Source organism: Staurois parvus, unplaced genomic scaffold (genome assembly GCF_062004578.1).
Source record: "Staurois parvus isolate SC_StPar_1 unplaced genomic scaffold, SC_StPar_1.0 ptg000258l, whole genome shotgun sequence".
Classification (NCBI taxonomy): Eukaryota; Metazoa; Chordata; class Amphibia; order Anura; family Ranidae; genus Staurois; species Staurois parvus.
This window is the reverse complement of record NW_028318054.1, coordinates 4,280,764-4,302,217: the sequence shown is the minus strand read 5'-3', so window position 1 is coordinate 4,302,217 and position 21,454 is coordinate 4,280,764. Positions and strand designations below refer to the sequence as shown.

The 21,454-nt window shown below is 42.3% G+C and overlaps 1 pseudogene; it reads left to right on the top strand.

The window, feature by feature from the left end:
- The window catches only part of LOC149459459 (uncharacterized), a 35,313-nt pseudogene that overhangs the window by 13,266 nt on the left and 593 nt on the right, over positions 1-21,454 (top strand).

The following is a 21,454-nucleotide window of genomic DNA, read 5'->3' as shown; positions in this document are numbered from 1 at the left end:
AACATTCACAGTGCAGGGAGGAAAAAGTATGTAAACCTTTGGACTTTATAACTGATTGACCCTCCTTTGGCAGCAATAACCTCAACCAAACGTTTCCTGTAGTTGCAGATCAGACCTGCACAACGATCTGGAGTAATTTTGGACCACTCCTCTTCACAAAACTGTTTCAGTGTAGCAATATTATTGGGATGTCTGGTGTGAATCGCTCTCTTAAGGTCATGCCACAGCATTTCAATCGGGTTGAGGTCAGGACTCTGACTGGGCCACTCCAGAAGGCGTATTCTGTACTGTTGCAGCCATTGTTTTGTTGAATTACTTGTATGCTTTGGGTCATTGTCCTGTTGCATCACCCATCCTCTGCGGTGCTTCAGTTGGCAGACAGATGGTCGTACATTTTCCTGCAAAATGTCTTGATAAACTCTGGAATTCATTTTCCCATCAATGACAACAATCCGTCCAGGCCCTGAGGCAGCAAAGCAGCCCCAAACCATGATGCTCCCTCCGCCATGTTTCACAGTGGGGATGAGGTTTTGATGTTGGTGTGCTGTGCCTTTTTTTCTCCACACATAGTGTTGTGTGTTCTTCCCAAACAACTCAATCTTGGTTTCATCTGTCCACAGTATATTTTGCCAGTAGTGCTGTGGAACATCCAGGTGCTCTTTTGCAAACTTCAAACGTGCTGCAATATTCTTTTTGGACAGCAATGGCTTCCTCCGTGGTGTCCTCCCATGTACTCCATTCTTGTTTAATGTTTTCCTTATTGTAGATGTGTCAACAAAAATGTTAGCATGTGCCAGAGATTTCTGTAGGTCTTTAGCTGACACTCTGGGATTCTTCTTTACCTCATGCAGCATTCTGCGCTGTGCTTTTGCAGTAATTTTTACAGGAAAACCACGCCTAGGGAGAGTAGCAACAGTGCTAAGCTTTCCCCATTTGTAGACAGTCTGTCTTACCGTGGACACATGAACATCAAGGCTTTTGGAGATACTTTTGTAACCCTTTCCAGCTTCATGCAAGTCAACAATTCTTGATCATAGGTCTTCTGAGAGCTCTTTTCTGCGAGGCATGGTTCACATCAGACAGTGCTTCTTGAAACCAGTAAACCCAAAACAGGTGTGTGTTTTTTAAGGGCAGGACAGCTGTCAGCAACACATCCAATATCATCACACTGATTGGAGTCAAGGTTGGCTCACTCCTGGCTCCAATTAGCTCTGGGAGAAATCATTAAGCTAGGGCCTCACATACTTTTTCCTCCCTGCACTGTGAATGTTTACATGTTATGTGCAATTAAACCATGGCAACATCTAATGTTTGTGTAGTATTATGTTCAGCAGACTGTGTTCTTCTATTGTTGTGACTTAGATGACGTTCAAAGCACATTTTATGCCCAATTCATGCAAAACTCCACGTAATCCCAAGGGGTTCACATACTTTTTCTTGCAACTGTATTAAACAGTTCACCTGTGCAGTTAGGGCAGTGGCACCTGTTTGATGCCCCCCTCCTACACACTGGCCCTATCCCTTGACAAAGTCCTTTGGATGAAACTCAGGATGAGCCTGTACATGTGAGTTACACACCCACCTACACTGCAGACAGAAGACACAGAGTACCTGTTTTTAAACAGCATTCATTTGTGTATTTATATCTCGGAGTTAAGCTTTGGCTGTAGTATTGTCAGCTAAAGTAAAAGAGTTAGAAAGAAACTGTTCTTGTCTAGACTTGTATACAATATACAGTGAGGAACAGAAGTATTTGAACACCCTGCGATTTTGCAAGTTCTCCCACTTAGAAATCATGGAGGGGTCTGAAATTCACATTGTAGGCGCATTCCCACTCTGAGAGACAAAATAAAAAACAAAAATTCAAGAAATTACATTGTATGATTTTTAAAGGATTTATTTGTCTCACACTGCTGAACATAAGTATTTGAACACCTGAGAAAATCAGTGTTAATATTTGGTACAGAAGCCTTTGTTTGCAATTACAGAGGTCAAACGTTTCCTGTAGTTCTTGACCAGGTTTGCACACACTGCAACAGGAATTTTGGCCCACTCCTCCACACAGATCTCCTCTAGATCTGTCAGATTTTGGGGCTGTCGCTGAGCAACACGGAGTTTCAGCTCCCTCCAAAGATGTTTTATTGGATTTAGGCATGGAGACTGGCTAGGCCACTCCAGAACCTTGATATGCTTCTTATGGAGCCACTCCTTGGTTATCCTGGCTGTGTGCTTTGGGTCGTTGTCATGTTAGAAGACCCAGCCACGACCCATCTTCAATGCTCTGACTGAGGGAAGGAGGTTGTTGCTCAAAGTCTCACAATAAATGGCCCCATTCATCCTCTCCTTAATACAGTGCAGTCGTCCTGTCCCCTTTGCAGAAAAACACCCCCAAAGCATGATGTTACTACCCCCATGCTTCACAGTAGGGATGGTGTTCTTGGGATGCAACTCATCCTTCTTTTTCCTCCAAACACGACGAGTGAAGTTTAGACCAAAAACTTCTACTTTGGTCTCATCTGACCACATGACTTTCTCCCATGCCTCCTCTGGATCATCCAGATGGTCATTGGCAAACTTCAGACGGGCCTGGACATGTGATGACTTGAGCAGGGGAACCTTCTGTGCAATGCATGATTTGAAACTATGACGGCGTAGTGTTCTACCGACAGTGACCTTTGAAACTGTGGTCCCAGCTCTCTTCATGTCATTGACCAGCTCCTCCCTTGTAGTTCTGGGCTGATTCCTCACCTTTCTTATCACCAGTGATACCCCACGAAGTGAGATCTTGCATGAAGCCCCAGTCCAAGGGAGACTGACAGTCGTCTTTAACCTCTTCCATTTTCTAACAATTGCTCCAACAGTTGATCTATTTTTAACAAGCTGCTTGGCAATTGCCCCATAGCCCTTTCCAGCCTTGTGGATGTCCACAATTTTGTCTCTGGTGTCTTTTGAAAGCTCTTTGGCCTTGCCCATGGTAGTAGTTGGTGTCTGACTGACTGTGGGGTGGACAGGTGTCTTTAAAGAGCTCAGACAGGTGCTACTAAGATAGATTAATGAGTGGAGTAGAGGTGGACTTTTTAAAGGCACAGTAAAAGGTATTTGAGATCCAGAATTCTTGCTGTTTCTTAGGTGTTCAAATACTTATGTTCAGCAGTGCAAGACAAATAAATTCTTTAAAAATCATACAATGTGATTTCCTGAATTTTTTTTAAATTCTGTCTCTCAGAGTGGGAGTGCACCTACAATGTGAATTTCAGACCCCTCTATGATTTCTAAGTGGGAGAACTTGCAAAATCGCAGGGTGTTTAAATACTTCTGTTCCTCACTGTACTTTACCAAGAGATCCTGCTGCCTACCCCTAACTATTATGCAGGCAAACCTTTAACAGATTTGGCCCATACAATTTTCCATAGGAAATTCTAAGAAAACTGAATACATCATAATGTGCATGGACATTGGTGGTGCCAGGTAACTGCAGCATGTGTCCCACATCTGTTGGTTAGTGCTCTAGGTCCTGGCATCATGACCATCAATCTTAGTTAATGTCCATGCTTCAACAGCCTGTCTACCACCTGTCAGACCTGTAGCACAGAACTGGGCAAAGTGTTCAAAACCTCCTCCTTGGTTATGTGTTACATGTCTCAAATGGACACTTTCCTATTGGAAGCAAAACACTGATCCTGCAACCAATTGAAAGCAGTTATTTGTTGACTTGAACAATTTCCTGCTACTGCATAGCTTAGCTTCTTCAAGTGTCCACTGTAAAGATTTGTATGGCTGGCTCATGTCCCTAGAATATGCGTTTGCGTTTTTTGCAAACCTTTAAAAAATCATTTTAGGCCTCAAGATTACAAAAAACTCCCAAAACATTATATATTTTCTTAAAGCAGACACCCTAGAGAATTAAATATTGGTAGTTCCAATTTTTATGTCACACGATATTACCGCAAAGGTTTATGAAATGCAATATTTCAGTAAAAAACACACTAAAAGGAATTTTAGAGCAAACAAATGCAATATTTTATCCACATGTTTGCTAAAATATAAAATACGAGGTTGCACTGAGTAAACAGATATCCAACATGTCAAACCTTAAATTTGTGCACACCAGGCAAATGGCAACAACCTTCAGTACCCTATATTTTCTATGGGTGACACTTCAAAAGCCCCCAATATGTAATCAGTTTAGTGTTACGGAGGAGGACTGGTGCTGAAATTATTGCTCTCACTCTGGCATGCGCTGCAACATGTATATTTCAATCAATGTTTTCATGCGTGGGTGAAATATGTTTATGTTCTTACGTGTGTATTTGTGGGGGTGGAGGCCTCAGAGTTTCTTTAGGGGAGATATTATGTGCTTGGGTGTAACTTGTATTTTTTTCAATTGAATTTTTTCTTTTTTTACTTAACTTTTTTTTTCATCACAAAATGGACAAAAAGTCACTTATGTGATTTTTTGATAACAGGTTCTCTTTAATGAGACATGCAGGGTCTAAAAGACCCTGCATATCTCCTCTGTGCTATACTGAATGTAATGCAATGCAGATCACACTGCAATAGATTGCTTCCCGGCTATGCTATCCAGGGAAAGTGGCAGGGGGACCCGGAAGTCATACACATCATTTTCTGGGTCAGCAACAAGAAGGGGAGGAGAGCGGAGTGTGTGTTTACTCTCCTCCCTCCCCTTCACCCACCAACACTTGCTATGTTGGCCCCGGGTCCGAAGATAGGCAAGTTGAGCCTGGAATACATGGTGGGGGTTTGTGCATGGGGGGTGCCATTACTGAGAATGTGTGGAAGCAATCAGGCAGCAGCGCAGCCCCCTGAATGCTTCCACCTGGCAGGCAGGAGTCTGCTTGAAAGTTTTACACACAATCCCAGTGGCTACAGCCATCGGATTGTGTGTAAAACCCACAGCCGATGTACAGACCTGGCAGCGAAGGGGTTAAACCAAGACAGTTTTACTGGAATGACAGGAAATATGTTAGTTGTGAAGTTATGGTCACTAGATTAAGATAACTAGGACGCAAGGCACTCAACCATAGACGCAAACCAAGGGCAAGCTGAATGAATTTTGGGGAGGAAAAGGGAGATTTTACTGGGGGAAATAATTTGTCTGACCCCTGAGTTCTGTGTGTTACTTATATTTGACTCCAGCACTCTGTACATTATTCACTTTGATAAAGATGAGTTGGGGTTGGTCCAAACTTAACCTCAACTCAGTTTGGCAGAACCCTTTGGAAATTGTTACTAGATTACATCCCCACTTGCCTAATCACTGTGGCTGGAGCTTTCCCCACCCCACAGCTTCACATGCACAAAGGGACAGGGATGCTTATGACATCATTGACTTAGTATGACCACATGGTCATATTAGGTCAATAACCCCTATGTGTTGTGTGTTATACACTTTTGACCCCTTTACTCTGTGCTTTACCTACTCCTGACCCCTGCAATCTCTGTTTTTTTTTATATACTCATGACCAAGGTGTTCATTTTCTCAGGCTCATACAAAGTGTTAACGCTCGTTTTGTGTACAGAAAAGAGTAGTTTATTTTTAAAATTGATTGTGCTGATGTTTATACATAGTTACATAGTTAGTCTGGCTGAAAAAAGACAAAAGTCCATCCAGTTCAACCATTGCAAAAAAAAAAAAAAAAAGTTATAAGCCTATACCCACAGTTGATCCAGATGAAGGCAAAAAACCCAGCAAAGCATGATCTAATTTGCTCGTGCAGGGAAAAAAACTCATTCCTGATCCCCCGGGAGGCAATCAGATATTACCTGGATCAACTTTACCTATAGATGTTAGTATTCAGTTATATTCTGTGAATCCAAGAAAGAATCCAGGCCTTTTTTTAATCCACTGAGCTGGCCAGAACCAACTCTTGAGGGATACTATTCCACATTTTCACAGCTCTCACTGTGAAGAAACCTTTCCATGTTTGAAGATTATATTTCTTTTCCTCCAGACGTAAAGAGTGCCCCCTTGTCCTCTGTGATGACCTCAGGGTGTATACTGTAGCTCTACACCGAGTTCACTATATGAACCACTGATGTATTTATACATGTTGATCATATCCCCCCTTAATCTCCTCTTCTCAAGAGAGAATAAATTCAGTTCCTCTAATCTTTCCTCATAGCTGAGCTCCTCCACACCTCTTATCAGTTTGGTTGCCCTTCTCTATATTTTCTCCAGTTCCCCAATGTTCTTTTTGTGAATTGGTGCCCCAAACTGAACTCCATATTCCAGATGAGGTGTTACTAATGATTTGTACTGGGGTAAAATGATATATCTCTCTCTGGAGTCTATACCTCTTTTAATACAAGAGAGGATTTTGCTTGCTTTAGAAACCACAGCTTGGCATTGCATGCCATTATGAAGCTTGTGATCTACCAGAACTTCCAGATCCTTCTCTACCATTGATTCCCCCAGTTGTACACCCCCTAGTATGTATGATGCATGCATATTCTTAGCCCCCAAGTGCATAACCTTACATTTATCACGTGTCTATGAGATTCGCGCTTGCGGCACAATAATTTAAACATACTTAGTGGGTATTAGGTTTGCAGCATTTGTGTTCCATGTATATGGTGAGCAGTGCTAAAATTGTATTTAATACCCCTTTAGGCCCCTTCCACTGCAATTTGGCCACACTCGCTATTCGCTACTGCATCATTACTATACTCCGGTCTGTCAAAATTCTAGCAACACCCCTGATGACGTGATCAACCATGCAGTATCACATCACTGCTGATATCTATCTAAAAGCTGTGGGAGTTATATAACCTTGAACATTGGGCAGTAGATAAGGTTTAAATGATGCACATCCTCTTTGATACGTAAGCTAGTGTATGAACACTTTCGGGCTTGCCACACGTTACAATCTGACTGTACAATCAACTTTAGCTGTACCAGAATTATGTCATACGAGGACCTACCTAAATTATATAATCAGTTTGTAACCAATCACGCAGGCCCTTGCATTACATAATTTTTGGATGAACTAAATGAGATTTAGATGCAGTATTTGCACTGTACAGGTATTGTCAAGTTTGTGAAACCAGACAGCCATAACAACAATATTCATGTATCCCTGCAAGAATCTGTTTTGAAAAAAAATACAAGGCTATGAAAACTACATATTGCCTTTTTATTTTATACATTTTTCTGTAAATATTCTATAAAACTGCCTTTGCCATTTCAGTAAAGAAAATGCAAGCTTATGGAAAGGTTCAGAATAAATAATGAAGGGCAAAGAAGGAGATTTTTATGTGTTTATATATTATGTTTATTATACTGCACAAACACAGGGCTGTAAATGTGCACATTACAGTTTGTCTCGAGGATGCAGTTGCCCTTTCAACTCAGACTTGAATTCTGAGCAACTCTCAGGCCATTTCCCTCTTCTCCACTTACTGGATCTGCATTGATTTGCAATAAATAGTGTATGAGCAGCTGGAAGTGGACTGCTTACATAAGCTCCTGCTACAGTTGCTTTTGTGGCACCAAAAGTCAGCAAGTGCTTGATTGATGCCGTCTTTTCTCAGTGCACTAAACTGAATCATAGAACATTCAACCTATGTTTTATAACTTTAATTTCCTATATTGCTGTAGCAGAAACGTTATCGGTAGACATATTGTTTAATATTTACACTGCACTGGTAGCATAAAATAACAGCATAGGATCCAAACTTTTATAAGAGGTTTTTATATAATTGCCATCTAATGGAATTGGAGATTAGCCATGAAATATCTGTCAGACAGGGCTATTCATTATAGATACCATTTACCATACCATTTACTTGGCACACGCATGTGACATTTTGTCAATTTAAAGTAAATCTATCTGCTTGTCTATCTGTCTATCTATCTATCTATCTATCTATCTATCTATCTATCTATCTATCTATCTATCTATCTCTCTATATCAGTGGTTCTCAACCTTTCTAATGCCGCGACCCCTTAATACAGTTCCTCATGTTGTGGTGACCCCCAACCATAAAATTATTTTCGTTGCTACTTCATAACTGTAATTTTGCAGTGGGAGGAGTAGTGCCACGTCATTGGTGTCAGTGGGAGGAATAGTATCCCATCACTTATGTCAATGGGAGGAATAGTGCCCCATCATTGGCATCAGTGGTAGGAATAGTGCCCCATCATTGGTGTCAGTGGGAGGAATAGTGCCCCATCATTGGTGTCAGTGGGAGGAATAGTGCCCCGTCATAGGTGTCAGTGGGGGGAATAGTGCCCCGTCATTGGTGTCAGTGGGAGGATTAGTGCCCCGTCATTGGTGTCAGTGGGAGGAATAGTGCCCCGTCATTGGTGTCAGTGGGAGGAATAGTGCCCCGTCATTGGTGTTAGTGGGAGGAGTAGTGCCACATCATTGGTGTCAGTGGGAGGAATAGTGCCCCATCATAGGTGTCAGTGGGGGGAATAGTGCCCCATCATAGGTGTCAGTGGGGGGAATAGTGCCCCATCATTGGTGTCAGTGGGGGGAATAGTGCCCCATCATAGGTGTAAGTGGGGGGAATAGTGCCCCATCATAGGTGTCAGTGGGGGGAATAGTGCCCCATCATTGGTGTCAGTGGAAGGAATAGTGCCCCATCATTGGTGTCAGTGGAAGGAATAGTGCCCCATCATTGGTGTCAGTGGGAGGAATAGTGCCCCATCATTGGTGTCAGTGGGAGGAATAGTGCCCCATCATTGGTGTCAGTGGGAGGAATAGTGCCCCGTCATTGGTGTCAGTGGGAGCCAATTGGTGTCAGTGGGAGGAATTGGTGTCAGTGGGAGGAATAGTGTCCCATCGTTGGTGTCAGTGGGAGGAATAGTGCCCCATCGTTGGTGTCAGTGGGGGGAGGAATAGTGCCCCATCGTTGGTGTCAGTGGGGGGAGGAATAGTGCCCCATTGTTGGTGTCAGTGGGGGGAGGAATAGTGCCCCATCGTTGGTGTCAGTGGGGGGAGGAATAGTGCCCCATCATTGGTGTCAGTGGGGGGTGGAATAGTGCCCCATCGTTGGTGTCAGTGTGGGGAGGAATAGTGCCCCATCGTTGGTGTCAGTGGGGGGAGGAATAGTGCCCCATCGTTGGTGTCAGTGGGGGGAGGAATAGTGCCCCATCGTTGGTGTCAGTGTGGGGAGGAATAGTGCCCCATCGTTGGTGTCAGTGGGGGGAGGAATAGTGCCCCATCGTTGGTGTCAGTGGGGGGAGGAATCGTGCCTCATCGTTGGTGTCAGTGGGGGGAGGAATAGTGCCCCATCGTTGGTGTCAGTGATTGGAGGAATAGTGCCCCATCGTTGGTGTCAGTGGGGGCAGGAATAGTGCCCCATCGTTGGTGTCATTTGGGGGAGGAATAGTGCCCCATCGTTGGTGTCAGTGGGGGGAGGAATCGTGCCTCATCGTTGGTGTCAGTGGGGGGAGGAATCGTGCCTCATCGTTGGTGTCAGTGGGGGGAGGAATAGTGCCCCATCGTTGGTGTCAGTGTGGGGAGGAATAGTGCCCCATCGTTGGTGTCAGTGGGGGGAGGAATAGTGCCCCATCGTTGGTGTCAGTGGGGGGAGGAATCGTGCCTCATCGTTGGTGTCAGTGGGGGGAGGAATAGTGCCTCATCGTTGGTGTCAGTGGGGGGAGGAATAGTGCCCCATCGTTGGTGTCAGTGGGGGGAGGAATAGTGCCCCATCGTTGGTGTCAGTGGGGGCAGGAATAGTGCCCCATCGTTGGTGTCATTTGGGGGAGGAATAGTGCCCCATCGTTGGTGTCAGTGGGGGGAGGAATCGTGCCTCATCGTTGGTGTCAGTGGGGGGAGGAATCGTGCCTCATCGTTGGTGTCAGTGGGGGGAGGAATAGTGCCCCATCGTTGGTGTCAGTGTGGGGAGGAATAGTGCCCCATCGTTGGTGTCAGTGGGGGGAGGAATATTGCCCCATCGTTGGTGTCAGTGGGGGGAGGAATCGTGCCTCATCGTTGGTGTCAGTGGGGGGAGGAATAGTGCCCCATCGTTGGTGTCAGTGGGGGGAGGAATAGTGCCCCATCGTTGGTGTCAGTGGGGGCAGGAATAGTGCCCCATCGTTGGTGTCATTTGGGGGAGGAATAGTGCCCCATCGTTGGTGTCAGTGGGGGGAGGAATCGTGCCTCATCGTTGGTGTCAGTGGGGGGAGGAATAGTGCCCCATCGTTGGTGTCAGTGGGAGGAATAGTGCCCCATCGTTGGTGTCATTTGGGGGAGAAATAGTGCCTCATCGTTGGTGTCAGTGGGGGGAGGAATCGTGCCTCATCGTTGGTGTCAGTGGGGGGAGGAATAGTGCCCCATCGTTGGTGTCAGTGGGAGGAATAGTGCCCCATCGTTGGTGTCAGTGGGAGGAATAGTGCCCCATCGTTGGTGTCAGTGGGAGGAATAGTGCCCCATCATTGGTATTAGTGACACCAATGATGGGGCACTATTCCTCCCACTGACACCAATGATACTTACCTTGCTGACCCCTGCTCCAGCCTGGGCTCGCTCCCTCCCTCCCTCTCCCATGGTACAGACACTTACCGGTCAGCTGTCTTCGTTCTCCGGCCGCTCTCCTCCTCTTCACTCGCTCGATCTTCGCGGTGCCGCTCGGCTCCTCCTCTCCAAGCTCCACCTCCTCGCCGGTGATTGGCCGCCTGTGTGCCTCTCCTGAGCTACAGTTCCGGCGGCCAATCACCGGCGGGGATTGATCCCGAGGGTGTGTCCAGATGACAGGGGCGGCATTTCATCCCGCCCACACCCGGAGACGGATAGAGCAGCGGTGTCTCGGTTCCTAAGACCATCGGAAATATGTGTTTTCCGATGGTCTTAGGCGACCCCTGTGAAAGAGTCGTTCGACCCCCAAAGGGGTCGCGACCCCCAGGTTGAGAACCGCTGCTCTATATCCATATTCAGAATTGCACCATCAAATACTACAAGATGCCACACTGTGCACACTTTTAGCATCTGTCTGTCTATAAGTAGATGTTAACCCCAAATAAATGACACCTAGCTTCTTAAAGCACTGTAAAAATTGCTATTGCTTTATTGGAAACAATTGCATATTTTTGGAAAAATATGTTAACACAATTTATTTTTACAAATATACCTTTTTTACAAATATACAGTATCCGTAAAGTGATCAATTGTAAAATAGAATGTATTTTATGAGATTAAAAAAATGACTTCTGCTCTGTGAAAATGATATGGACTCACCTAAATAAAATGCAAAAAAATACATGCCACCACAAATATATAATCATCATCATCATCATCATCATTATCATAATATTGCTTTTTTAAGAAATGAGCACAACACTTTTTACAGTTTTGCATTCCTCCAGCAATGCATGCCTTTGAAGTATGTGTTTTATGAGCTAATCAAAATGATTGCTGCTCTGTCAAAATGATATGACTCACCTAAATAAAATGCTAAACATTCCAAACTATCACAAATAATAATAATAATAATATCAATAAAAGTTATTATTATTATTATTGCTTTACAGCACTTTTCAGAGTTTTCTATTCTTCCAGCAATAACTACCATTGCAGTCTAATGTATTTGTTTTCATAAGATTTTAGAGCTACAAAGGAAATGAAAGATGTAAGGTGCTGCAATCACAGTTCTGAATAGTGAACAGATAGATTTATAATACCCAGCAGCTGTCACTGACTGCAGGTCCCACACTGATTGAGAACTGAACGCAGGAGTATCTTCACTCAGGGCCACCAGCACAGAATATATTATTTCTACTGCCCAGCACATTTCTCCCCTGATTTAACTGCATCCTGCCCACAATCTATAAACAATGTTCCCTTGCACAATGACCCATGTTGAGGGAATGTTGTTTCCCTTTTGACAGCTGGCAGCAGCCTCTGAGCGCACCTGTTTGCTGTCAGACCACGCTGTCACTGACAGCTCCAGTTCCATCTTATGATCAGAATATAGTCAGCATAGTTCCTGATCTTGTGATCACTATTTTACAATTAAAATACTATTTAGAAATTAAATAAAAATATATACTGTATATAGTGTATTTTTACATTTGTCAGCTTATAATAAAAAAGGAGAGTAGGGTTTTTAATAACACTGTGTACAAAATAATCTCCTTTTTTATTACTTAAGTAGGCAGGTTATAATCATGTTAACCAATGCATACTATCACTGCTAAGTTTTGCTTTTATTACCCCTGGTAAGATGAAGGATGAAGGCTTATTAGGAATCATGCTTGGTTGTGGAAGAGTTAGTTTTGACATATTCAACATAACGTAAAATACATTTTTACAGAAGCCATCTGCAAAAGTACATACAGGGGCAGTTTAGCTAGTATGAATAGGCAGCAATTAACATTACCTTTCTGAACAAATGTTAAAACCTTCAAAACTGAAAAAAAGAAAGATAGTGGGTAATTTCATACCTTCCGAACCACCCTTCGTACCAGCATTTTTTACCAGCAACGCAGGTGCACTTTAATCTGCTTATGTTCGCACGACTGAAATAACATCAAGTAGGTGGTATATCTAAATGCCCTACATCAAAGCTGAGAAACAACATACGCTGTATATATAGTGGTTTTTTTTTACAGTCTCACTAGTATCTTAATTTTGAAGCCGGTGTCTCTGCAAATGACTTTTGTATGGTAAGTTTCTACATAAATGCAGCAATCTCATTAGTTTCTTCAACAACACTCCAGTATCATAGTATGCTTTCAGTTCCCAGGCAGCCTTGCACATTATTGGATTTGACACACGCACTGGTAATTTAATAAAGACAACATTTTATGCTAGAATATGCAGACGCTTTTTCTGGCACAATGCAACACCGTTCTGGAGGGAGAATGTTAGCACAAGTGTAATTTCACAGTGTAGAAAATAGCTGCAGACATAATGAAAATGACATGCTAAAAAAAAAAAAAAACATGAACACCACTTACACAGTAAGATTTTTAAGTGTCACAAGGAGACCATCATAAATCATTCTGCTGCTTTTTGGCTTTGTTCCATAAAGGGATAGTAAACCTAAAAAAAAAATAATAATATATTGCAGCTTACAAATCCTTAAATGTATGCTTGCATTAGTTTTCTTTTTCTGGCTTTTTTCCCTTTATTTTCACCTTGTGATATAGCCAGTAACATACTTCCTGTGTGTCTCCACTCCAGATGAAGGAGCAAAGGAGACACCTTTAGAGAGCAGCATTGTTGGTCTGAGTTGAGAATAGTGCTAGCTATACTAGCAAATTTAGATAGACTTGAAAAACTAAGCAATTTTTTAAATGTGGGATAAATGTTTTACATAAATTAATAAAATCTGACCATTGTAAACAACCCTGTTAGTGTTAAATGGTTTATCTCAATCCTCTAATTGCTACTTTTGCTGGACAGCTTGGTCTGTTAAAGCAGTAGTAAACTGCATGTAAAAAAAAAAAAATTAAAATCCCCTGGTAATGTCATAATGTGCTACTATACTAGCATATCATGAAGGACGTACCTAAAACAAAGCCCTCTAGTGGTGCATTGTCACTACTGCAGAGGCTTCCATCTTCACCCAGTCTTCCAGAGCTCCGGCCGTCTGACTGGCTGAGCTGCGGTGGCATCACTCCCGCGCATATGCATGTGAGTCCCAGGATATGGCATAGTACTCTGAAGGAACGCCACAGGTATGCCGTTCCTTCAGAGCGCATGTGCTGGCTGCCAAAAAAAGCAAATATCTCCTAAACGGTGCATGTTTAGGAGATATTCATTTTACCTACAGGTAAGCTTTCGTCCTCATGAACACTGGACATTTTTACAACGGCTGTTTTTGGCTTTTGACTTTTTTTCTACAGCCAGTAAACTCCCCAGCATGTTATCCTATGTGTCCATGCACACATAGACTGTAATCAACCTTTTTTGGTTGGGAGAAAACCCCAGGACTAGTGGGTTTCTAAAGGAGTTTTTTTTAGCTGTAAAAACGCTCTTATTATAAGCTTACCTGTAGGTAAAAGTTAAAATAAAGAGTTTACTACCAATTTAAAGAAAGTTGAAAAATAACTAATTTAGCCACCACATGTAAGAACTGGTATGCTCTAATATAATACATTTTTTTGGGGGGGTTTAATACCGCTTTAACCAATAACAATGCCCTTTAGTGATCTGTAATTTTTAAAATCCGTTTTTGGAAAAGAATGAAGGAAAAGGGGGGAGCAAAGGTTTCTAGATCCCCCATTTCCTCATGGGACTGTGGCAGAGCAATTTCAAGCCTCCTTAACTATGTGAGGTGAGCGGGAAGGCTGCTGATAGGTCGTCTGACCTTAGGAGAAGGTGCACTTTTGACTCAAGGAGTTGCTGTGAGCGGGAAATAGGGCTATATAAAAAAGGTCCTTTACCACTCAATTCTAGAGCCTCACAAGGCATAGTCTGTGGTGCTCAGGAGTTATCGCCACAGAGCAAGTAGCACCTTCTGAGGCTGAAGATGTAGCTCCTGAGGCAGCTGATTGAGAGAGCCGACCAGGGAGAAGGGGACACTTGGATCCGAAGATCTCTGGACTTACCTTGGTCTGCGGGTTAAAAGCCGGCAAAAAGAGACATCACTGCTTCAGTCTCCACGTTCGCCGCCTTTGAGCCAGAAGCCGCCTCTGCAAGTCTATAATTGCTGAGGGAGGAAGAGAAGTGGAGATCCGGATCATGCCAAGAGGAAGAGGCAGTGCAGCGGGAGCTTGTGGATCCAGGTCAGCAGGGGAGGTGCCGTGTCACTTCCCTTCAAGCTGAGGGGGGAAGTGAAAAGGTGGCGCTCCTGGAGCAAGCAGTTCTCCCCCTCATCACCCTACACCGCCCCTGCATAGAGCACCAGGTGCATGCGCAATACAGCTGGAAGCAGGGCTGGAGGAGTCACCGGAAGAGCAGGAATCCCGGCCACGGAGGCAATGCCAACAGGTCTAAGGTCATTGGTGACAAGCCGCTGTCAAGCAAGAAGCTCGTCGCAGAGAAAATCAGAACGGCCAGAGCACGGTCAGCTGGACACCAGCAAAGCTATACCTGTCATCTGCCCTTCATGGATCAGCATGCAGGACCTCCTTCTTTGTTACCTGTTGCTGGTGAGTTTCATCCCCAACTTCTCTCTTTATTTTCTGAAGTGTTAGTTAGGACAATTAGGGCACTAAATGTAGTTAGCAATGTTAATAGTTCTAGCTTTAAATGTTTCTCTAGCATTTATTCAGGATGTTTTAGTGATTCTGATTTTGAGGATTCTGCTGCATTAGTGTGGGCACCATCTTGTGGCGCTTCCACTAACTGCCAGGATAACGTCCTTCCTGTTACACAGACATCCTCAAATACGGAATATACGGAATCAAGTAAGGTCAGGGGACAAATTGTTCCAGAGACATGTCTAAAAGAAATGTTACCATGTAGTTTGTCATCACTTGGTTTTCATCTTTCGGTCAACCTGAGGGAGAAAATTTGGCTGGAGGAATTTGTGGATGTGTTATCGCTTTTACCCTCCTCTAAAGAGTTTTTCCATAGGGCTAACAAAAAGGATGAAATAACTGAGGAAGATAGGAGAAGACCTGTGACCCAATCATTTAACAATTGGTTGCAGGCCTTTTGATTTATGCAAGTGTTATGTGCGAGAAATATCCGGAGAATGGTCCGATTCTTTTTCAGCACATAGACATAGTGCTTGAGGCGTACAGGAATTTTGGGGGTGCTGCATGGTTTGTGTATGACAAATCTTTTCGTCAAAAACTAGCTGTACACCCTTCTCTGCACTGGGCAGCTAAGGATGTTGACCTCTATGTCATAAAATATGCAGCGCTTATAAACAGGTCTCAAGATCCACAGAAACCTGATAACATACAATTGTTCTAAATTGAGTGTACAAATAAATATAAAACATATATAACTCGTGACTTCTGTGGTGCATCCACGGTTGGAGAACCGGAAAAAAGTTCGTGACTCTTGTGTTGGACAAACTGAAAGAAGTTTGCACTAACCAGATATCTCAGCACATGGAGCATGGAGTATTTAAGACCTACTCCTGGTACTCTGAAAGGAAGCCACTGGAAGGGATGATGTCATCTGATATCTCGCCACTAGATGTCATGTTCCCAGGACAGCAGGACGATGATTCCAGAGATGCACATCAGCCAATAAGGAAATGAATCCAGCAAGCCAGCCAGCAACACACAGGAGACCAAGAGGAACCAGGCACCTTCAAAAAGCCCAGGCTCCCTCCAAAAAAGAGAGCCACAGGCCAGAAGCTTTGATAGTGTAGTATTGCATTTATTATGTAGTAATTCACAATGATAAGAAAAACCACACTTACAAATAAAGGTCACAGGAACAAGGGGCAGCTAACAGGTGTGTCCAGACAGTGGGGGGGCACCTCCCTGACGCGTTTCGTGTCACACACACGTTTTCAAAGGGGGTGCATTGCAGGAAAATCGATCATTTTTATAATCCGCGGTGCGCATGCGCAGTACGCACCGGTGACGTCATTGCGGTAAAGCCGCGCATGCGCAGTACGCTCATACGGCGGCCATTTTCTTGAAGAACAGTGCAGATGGACAGAAGAAGGTGAAACCCATGTTAAGGGACACAGATGGGGACAATCAAATATATGAAGCCATTAGCTTGCAATGGGGCAAAAAAAGAACACTAATCCTGTGTGCAGGGAATATATAGTTATTAAGGCATGGGGAAATAACTAAAAATTGTCTCTGCGGACATGGCTCACAAAATTGCCTATAATAACATACATAAATATGCATATACGTTATTGTGATGGGAACTATTCAGACAGGTATTACACCCGGTGAATAAACAAATAAGCATAACGCAGGAACATAGGGTAAGTGATTGATAACGGAACCCGTCATATATGCAGCATGACCATGCATATCAAACATTCCCCAAACTGCGCCATATGTACCTGGGTCTTACTAGCAAAGACAAACTGTGGAGTCATACTGAGATATAGTAGACAAACGTCTAACGATACAAAAACGCATGTGACCACAATATATAGATAAAATTAAATACATATGATTAAATGACAATAAAGCATAAGAAACTGAATGAACAGTAATAAAAATGTGAATAGAATAAAATCCACATGGCAAAACGCATCAGGAGAACATAGAAACAGCAAATATAAAATATGCAGATAGCAATAATACAAAGTATTACAATGGTAAGAATCCTTAATATAATAATAAAAGGCAATAAAAAGAAGACAATGAAAAGCAGACAATAAAAAACATTAAAAAACATTATAAAGCAGCCAAACCTCACAAGAAAAAACGAACTGACAGCGACGCATGTCATAAAAATATATATTAAAAATTAAGGTAAATGTAGATTAACTAGTATCAATAAAACAATTGATATCCAACTCAATGTTAAGGCCTAAAGGAGATGATGTACGTAATAAATAAATCCATCTGGTTTCTAACCTAGAGACTGCTCTACGTTTATGGACTCCTCTCCAATGCTTATGAACCATGTCAATACCAATAAATTTAAGTGAATGAGGGTCCCGGTTATGTTGTTGACGAAAGTGCATAGATACAGAGTGTTCTTTGAAACCCTTCTTTATATTTTTAAGATGTTCACGTAGCCGATCTCTCAATCTCCTGGTAGTTCTGCCAACGTACTGCTTACCGCAGGAACATTCAAGCAGATAAACGACATGGAGACTATTACATGTGATAGTAGAGTCTATTGTATATTGTTTGCCAGTGGAGCGAGAACAAAAGGTGAAAATAGGTGATTTATGAACACCATTACACACACATAACATGCATCGGTTGCATGGGAAGAAACCTTTTCGATTAAAAAACGTAATCTGTCTCGGTGGATTAACCACATTTGGAGCAAGTTTATTCCTCAGAGAGGAAGCTCTTCTATAAGTGATTTCTGGTAGGTTGGGTAGCGAGCTACCTAGTACTGGGTCACTTTTGAGAATGCACCAGTGTTTTCGAATAATCTTGGCAACATCTTTGTACTGTGCAGAAAAATTGGTGATAAAGGGACAGAACCTATTGTTCTTATTTGTGTTGTTATTTATTTGCCCAGTAGACAGGAGCAACTCTCTACTGGTGTTCTGAACATTATTGATTTCTGTCTGTAGAGTGTTATCATTGTAGCCTTTTTCCACAAACCTTTTTTTAAGGATATTTGATTGTTGGATAAAGTCCTCAACATTGTTACAATTACGACGAACCCTCAAGAATTGACCCCTAGGTATGTTGTTCAACCATCTAGGGAGGTGACAGCTATTTGTTGGAATAAAGCTGTTTCGGTCAGTCTGTTTAAAGAAAGTTTTGGTGGATAGCCCTGTACCGTTATTAAAGATGTTTAAATCCAAGAAATTGATTTCTTGGAAATCATAATGGAAAGTCAATTGAATGTTATTAGTGTTGTAATTCAGGGTAGTGAAAAAATTTGTAAGGGAGAATTCATCCCCATCCCACAGTAGGAAGATATCGTCGATATATCGACAATATAAACACAGATGTGGCCAATCCCTGGAGTAGATAATCTCTTCCTCCCAATAAGCCATAAATAGATTAGCGAGGCTCGGCGCAAACTTTGCCCCCATTGCAACTCCTGTAATCTGGAGGTAATAATTATTGCTAAAAAAGAAGTAATTATGGCACATAGCAAATTTGAGGAGGTCTGTTATGAAACATTTCTGTAATGGGGGTATATCCACAGCACCTTTCAGATAGTAATCAACTGCTTGGAGTCCATCCTCATGTTTTATATTGCTGTAAAGGGCGGAAACATCCGCAGTTACTAAATAGGTGGGTTTGGTCAATCTGATATCCTTAATAATAGATAGCAATTGCTTTGAATCCCTTAAAAAGGCTGGGGTGTTGATTACCAACGGTTGAAGAAAACCGTCTATATACTCTCCCACCCGTGCACAGAGTGACCCTATACCACTTACTATAGGACGGCCTGGGGGGTTGACTGGATCTTTATGGATCTTGGGAAGACAATATATTACAGGCAGCTTGGGAGCCATGGGGCATAAATAATCTTTCTCTTTTTTACTTAAAATTCCAGTTTCATACCCTGTGTTAATCAAAGATTTTAATTCTTTTTTATAGGCACATAGCGGGTTGTTGTTAAGGAGCCTGTAGGTTTCTTTGTCTTCCAAGATATTATTTACTAATGCAAGATAGTTAGGTCTATTCATTACAACCACCCCTCCTCCCTTATCGGCGGGTCTCACTACTAGATCTTTTTCTTCTAGCAAGTTTTTAATAGTGTTATCAATGTGTAACTGGTCATGGTATTTTTTGACTTTGGTTTTCCCAAGGTCATTTAAAACCATATTTTTAAAAATTGTGATATGGGAATGTGCAGGAGGGTTAAAAAGGGAGGCATTTTTGAGGTTTGAAGATTTAAAATTGCCCTTTACAGTTGGAGTAATAACACTCTTTATGGGATTATTAATAAAATGTCTTTTTAGTGCCAATTTTCTAGTAAACTTGTGTACATCTATGAATGTACCAAACTTGTTGAGTTGTGCAAATGGAGCAAATTTCAATCCTTTATTCAGAAGAGTCAGTTCGTTTTTAGTGAGGATTTGGCTGCTGAGATTAAAAACACCAGATTCCACTACACCCTTCTCCTTTTGTCTGTTAACCCTCGATCCTCCTCGTTTTCCTCTTGTCGCCAACTTCTTTTTCTCCCTGAACCCTGCTCTAAAAAATGGTTATATCCATTGTGTTGGGGCTTAGGGTATTGTGTGTTGGCGGGAGGTCCTCTATTAGAGGCTTTATTATATGTATGTGGATGAGGGGAGCGGTAGGGATGTGGGTTTCTGGAATTGTGAGGTGAATTGTAGTGAGGTCTAAATTGTGGTTGGTAGACCTGACTTCTTGACGGGGTTCTATAGTAAGGAACCCCTATTTGAGTGGAGTAGTCATGATGATAATTATTATCATAATAGCCATTACCCATTCTCTCATCTCTATATTGCGGATGATAATCCGGTACTGGGGACTGGAACCTTGTTCTAGGTAGATGGTTATTGGTTCTGATGGGGGATCTGGAGTAAGATCTCCGCCTATAATGAGGATAAGTACCCGATGGTCTATTATCACGAGGAGTATGGTGATAGTTCATCAAAGGTGCAAATTTATTAGAAGTGGGGATATTGTAGCTTGATTTTGGAGCTGCGGGTCCCGGTGAGACCATTGAAGGGTTTCTATTTCTAGAAATAGGTGTCTGCGGGGGTACGGGTCCCTTTTTAGATTTTGGATTTTTAGAGGGTTGATGGTGGATAGGTGGGTGAGCTACCCTAGATGCATCTCCAGATACAAAATCATAGTTAGTTGATTCCCATTTAAAAACAGATTTCTCCTTATAATCATAATAGTCTCTAGTGTATTTCTTCTTTTTCTTAATTTTTTGTTCTTTTTCTGTTTTTTCCAATAAACCTTTAAGTTTCTCAGACTCTGTTTTATATTCTTCCCTACCCATATATGGGACAAGTAAATCCTTAGTTTTATTAATTTCTGTGTCTAAGTACATCAATTTCTTTTTCTTCCTGGCTAACAGGAATTCAAGCAGTTCAAGCCCCTTAGTATTAAAAAATATGTACCACTCCGATTCACTGTTAATATCTCCTACTTCCGGGGGGATGTCCCATCTAAGAGATCTAGGGACCAAACCTTCTTTTAAATACTTTTCTAGAAGGGAGATATCCCATAATGTGCGAATCTCAGAAGTTGTGTGGTTAGAGAGATGTAGGAACAGACCATGTAGATCATTGGATAGTTTATCATGAGTAAATACATCATCAGTAATAATGGATCTATTTGATCTGTATTCAAAAATATCCATTCCAAAAATGGGATATTAATCAAGGCTGCACCTTGCTGCTAGTAAAAGAGGTAAAATTGGTATAAAAATTGGAGTATAACAGCGCTAGGTGTCTAGTAATTAATCAAATAAGTGTATGGATTATAAAGATATTGTTAGTAAAGCTGCTAGCATAGAAAGTAAACCTCAGAACACTTCGGATAATATGTCATAAAATATGCAGCGCTTATAAACAGGTCTCAAGATCCACAGAAACCTGATAACATACAATTGTTCTAAATTGAGTGTACAAATAAATATAAAACATATATAACTCGTGACTTCTGTGGTGCATCCACGGTTGGAGAACCGGAAAAAAGTTCGTGACTCTTGTGTTGGACAAACTGAAAGAAGTTTGCACTAACCAGATATCTCAGCACATGGAGCATGGAGTATTTAAGACCTACTCCTGGTACTCTGAAAGGAAGCCACTGGAAGGGATGATGTCATCTGATATCTCGCCACTAGATGTCATGTTCCCAGGACAGCAGGACGATGATTCCAGAGATGCACATCAGCCAATAAGGAAATGAATCCAGCAAGCCAGCCAGCAACACACAGGAGACCAAGAGGAACCAGGCACCTTCAAAAAGCCCAGGCTCCCTCCA